Below are 5,468 nucleotides of genomic sequence, written 5' to 3'. Positions count from 1 at the left end.
CAAAAAAAAAAGTAAAATAACATGTATTTAACATAAATTCACTAAATTAACACATTCCCGTGAAAATAGTAAAATATAACAAGATAAGGTAAAAAGCCATAGAAAGTGTTATTTTTATACTCAGAATTAACATAGATTGTACACAAAAGAGTAATGAAATATCTATATGTTTTTCCGTTTACAGAAATTGGACATATTTTTTGCATAGCATCATGCTAACAAGAATGAATCCAATAAGGAATGATTTAAAGAGATGAAAAAGGAATCCATACTACTTTCACAGAGAACAAATACATGTGTCGAGTCCATTTATGCATGCGACACATATATGACCTCAAATAAGAACAACCAAATCACCTCAAAGGAAACAACATAATATAAATGTTTGCCACTAGACCAGCACAATTCTAACCGTAGGCAAAAAAAAGTCAATAGCAAGTTCAAAACAACCAGAGTAAAGGAGTTGAAAAGTACTAAAGGCATGAAGGAGTTGAAAAGTACTAAAGGCATGATAATGTTCAAAACTTGAATAGTAACAAAGAAACCTAAAAGAGAGACTTCAAAAATGGAAAATAAGTTATACAGGCAAAGTGCCCAAAACCAATAGAATATTATCAACAGAACCAACCAATACAACCAAAACAACATTCTTAATATCCTCAACAACTCAAGACATCAACAACAGAATTTAAATGGCAAGATAATAAAAAAAGAATTAAGGCAATTCTCCAAGTAATCATATTTAAAGGCTCAAATAATTTTTAATTTTAAAATTATTTATTTTCAAAATCCTTTAAATTGAAGATTGATTGATTTTGGACACAAAATTAAGGTTTTTTTTATTGTAATCTCTTATCATATTGTTGTTAGATTTTTTTCAGTAAAAAGATATTGCTTTGATATACCAAAATTATGAAGCGGTTGAGATCGAGTGACGATCTCAATTCCTATGATGAACATGCTAGCAACGAATTGAATTAGAAGTAAAACAAAAATCAATCATCTTTTCACTTTTATAATTTTTATAGTTTTCCTATTTTTCTCTTTTTTTTGAAAAAAATTTGAAAAAAAGAAAATCATATAGAGATTCTACAGAATAAAGCCACATACAAACAGTGGAACCCATATCAAAAATAAAAGAAAGTCAACAAATTTTGAATAAATACCTGTAATTTTTTAATAACAGAAAATTGAAGCCTGCACGAGAATTTATAAAATAGAAAACTGATGAGATTGAAATGGAGTTGGAAGGGTTAGAGATTTGGTCGTTGGGAAAGATTGAAGTTGGTAAAGGGCAATGGTGTTTAGGGCTTTGGAAATGGAGAAGGAAGTGAATATGAAAGCTATAGTTGAAAGTACAGAAAGGATAATGATAAAAAAATGAGGGCAAAAGTGAATAAGTTAAATCTTTTAGCATTCCTATTGTGCTCTGAATGGAAAATACAGAGGGTGGGGAAAAAATAGTATTCAACCTCTATTTAGTGATTAGTAGGAATAGAGAGCTAAACAACAACACCCGTAATAGACAATTACACAATACTAAACTTTTGATTTGATGTAGGACTATTGAATTTGGGTAGAATGTTCATTACATTGAACCAAACATGCTGTAATGGTTTTTCAAGTACCAATCTCAAACTTATTTTTATATCTAGTTAAAATCCAATAACTTACTCTCACACCAACAATGGTAATGTGGAGTCCTTTGAAGAACCATGATATGAAAAGTACTAGTTACTTTTTGATTTCTTGTATACCTTTACTCACAAAACAGAAATATTCAACACCTTTAAGCACGACAAACTATAAGCATGATGGTATCAAATTTTAATATATTTGTTTTACAATGAAACACTTAAAGCAAGTATTCAAAGTGTCATTCTTCCATAGGTATTGATAAGGAATTATGCAATAGTCACTCAAATCACTAGTGAAATGATTGTTAGCTTAATCGATTTAAGAATTATTAGTGCAATTCAATTCAAAGTCATGAAAACTATTTTAGATTATCTACCAAATACACTAACCTAACTCTCATTTCCTTGTCTTAGACTATGTAATTAACAAGGAGACGGTTGATCGGTCAACTAGTTACTAAAAAAGTCAACATATATGTCCTAATTCATTCGATTTCCATCCTTAAGTAGAAATCTCCTCTTGGTCTCATCCTAACTTAAAACGCTACCACTTAAGATCTCTTCTCAGTCTCACCTAGTTCATAGCTCACCTTATGGGCTTGCTATTTAGCCTGATTGGGTTAAAAATTTACTTGATAAACCCACATCCCGGTCTCATCTATCTAAATATTCAACTAGAGGCATCAATTCTAGCTTAATAAGAAATTCAACACAATCAAACAATCAGCCAATCATTAACATGTCTATTAACAACACTTAGAAACCATCATTCCAATTAACCATTAATAAAATCTAACACAACATCGTAATCACAACACAAATGACCACTCTATACATTCAATCAACATAAACTAATTAAGCACAAGTTTAGAAATGCTTATCCAAGAAGAAAATTCCACAATTTGAAGCTAGAGTTTGTATCGACCTTTGTATTATGTTGCCATCAACAAGAAATGGATGGAAAAGCTATAACAAATTCAAAGTTTCTACAAAATTTCCTTTAAAAGCTCTCTAAAATATGAAAATGCTCTCTAAATTGTCTATTCTTCTCTTAATTATGATTCAAGACAAGTTCATATAATAATGAGCTAAATGACCAATGCGTCCTTACTAAAAATAGACTTTTCAAATTTTAGAAGTCAAAATTCCAATAAAATGCTGATATGTATATGGGGCCCAATGTTCATCCTTAGAACATGTTGGGCTTAACCTTCTATAAAGCACATTTGGCAAGCCCAAAAGATCACATGACTTGCGATGAGTTTTTCAATGGGATCCAGACATTTTTGGGTCGAGATGTCTATTGATCGATGAAATATCTATCTTTTAGCTTTGAAAAACACTTCGAATCACCTTATTTTGAGTTAGAGAGCTCAAGTTATGGTTGTTTTAGTGAAGACTGTGCGAGTAGAATTTCTATACAAGAGTATTACGGGAAATTACAAATTTTGGCCTTTAATTTAAGTTTAAATGAAGTTAGGTTTGATTTTAAGGCTTAATTTTGATTATATATGAGCCCAATATTTTATTTATTAGGTTTTATATTTTATTTATTTATTCTAAATTTTAGGATATTTTAAAGTATTTAAGTTGTTTAGAAGTTTTATGCTTATTAGTCAACAAGAAAGTTTAGTTCAACTAGAACTACTTCTTGTTTAGATTAATTAGAACTTCATTATACTTAGAAGTTTTTATTTTCATGTAATTAGGTAGCTTATATAAAGGCATTTTTATTGCTCATTAGGTATGGTGTTTGATTATTTGATTCAATACAACTCTTTCAGTTTCTCTCTTTGCAAGATATCTTTCTTATGATTTTTGGAAGTTGTTTTCTTCTTGGTTTCTTCAAGAATTCTTCAAGAACCATGGGAATACACTCTTCATACTCCAATTTACTAGGGTTCAGCCTTAGGGGGTTGGTAAGAACCATTTGTAAAGCTTGTTGAAGATTATTCTTCAAGGTTTCATAGGGCATTGCCTTTTCATCACCTTCCATCCAATCTTTTTCCATATTCTCCATATCTCTATTAATCTTGATTATGTTTATTAGAATATTTTTTTCTAATGTTTTATCTTCTTGTTTGATTATAGGTTTTAAGATCCTAAGTTATCCCTTCAAATCTATTGATATTGATTTATTTAATTTTCTTACAAAGAACATAAAATTACCCTCCCTAAGTATTGGATCTATTGCCCTAAGTATAGTATTTTCATCTATGTACACTTGTAGTTTTTTCGAACAAATTCGTTAATAAAATTATTCATGAATTACATGAATACTCTTTGTATATTGTCATCACACGGTTTTTGCATGTAAAGTAAAATAGAAGTAAATATTAGCTCATTGGTTGTCTAATGTTTAACTAATAATAAGTGGTATTACGTAGTCAAATTAAAATACTGAAAGACAACTTATATTATTAGATGAACCTAAATATGTTCTTAGTTTAATTGGAAATGAGAAACTGATTGAAAGACTAATATGTCATCTATCAAGTTCAATTGGGGAGATGCCTTATCTTGGGCATCAGAGCAAATGACTCTCAGGAGATAGATACATAGATGTGACTGATTGGACTAACAATACATCAGATTGCACCCAAGAAGAATAAATCCTGAATCTATTTATGGATTTATTCACTTGTGACGTTCAAAGTGTGACATGCCTTAATCCTGAGTAGATGATGGACTATGTATGTGTGACTCATATACTTTAATATAACTAAAAGCCTGAGTTCAAATAAATAAGGAATCAAAATTGGTGCGTTGGGTATATGACTTCTGCAGTATGTAGAGTCATTCACAACAACAGAATTCATCATTCCAAATATGGGTAAATGATATCCTTTCACTGGTTTTACATGATAGATGAAAAGTAAACGTGGCCACAAATTATTCGTCTTTGTGATGAATGACTTGATTATTGTTTAATAGTAATTGATTATGAAAGAAAATGTAATGGTTACCATGAGATAAAATAGGATCCTATTGGGAGAGCGGATTTATTCCAAAAAGATTAAGGATATCCTATTAAGGTAACATACTTATGACAAGATCATTAGACAAGCACTGATCGAGTTGCTTTCGTAATGATATGTCGTTAGGGAGAGCTCAAACATAATACTATAATGGAATGATTTTATGATCAAATGAGTTTATAATTAATAGGCGAAAAGATGGAACTTAATTATAAATCATTTGAGCCCTTATTACATATGTCTAATCAGTCCCTTTGCTAGCTTGTTGAAATCAGAAATGAATTGCATGTTGAATAAAATGGATAATAATGATAAAGTTGGAAAAGTAGGAAACATTCAAAAATAAATGTGGTTTTCTCATTAAATGGAAATGACCTGAAAAATTAATTTATGATTATTTTTATTGAAGTTCAAAAATTAAATTAAATTAATTACCCATAGTGAATTAGTTGAGTGTAAAAATATTAAATATATTTTCTCATAGATCCTCTTACAATAAAGTTGCAATGATTTTAATGAAATTAAAATCGGGTTGAAAAATTATTTAACGAGAAATTAATTTATTTATTTAAATTAGTTTATGCTTTTATTTTGGAAAATAGAAAAACATGTATTAGATTGGATTGAATTATAAAGTGTTGGAGTACTTATAATTGGACCTGATACGAGAGAAGCCCAAAAGCCCTTTTATGCTAATACATGGGACGACAAACCCTAGTACGTTTAACTAGGGTTGACGCCCTTTCTTTCCTAGTTAGGTTAGAATTTTGTTATTATTATTATTATTATTATTATTATTATTATTATTGAAATAGACTTCTACTAATTCAACAAGAGTTTCACTTATTCTCCT

Source organism: Gossypium arboreum, chromosome 7 (genome assembly GCF_025698485.1).
Source record: "Gossypium arboreum isolate Shixiya-1 chromosome 7, ASM2569848v2, whole genome shotgun sequence".
NCBI classification, from domain to species: Eukaryota; Viridiplantae; Streptophyta; class Magnoliopsida; order Malvales; family Malvaceae; genus Gossypium; species Gossypium arboreum.
Note: the sequence above shows the minus strand (reverse complement) of the source record.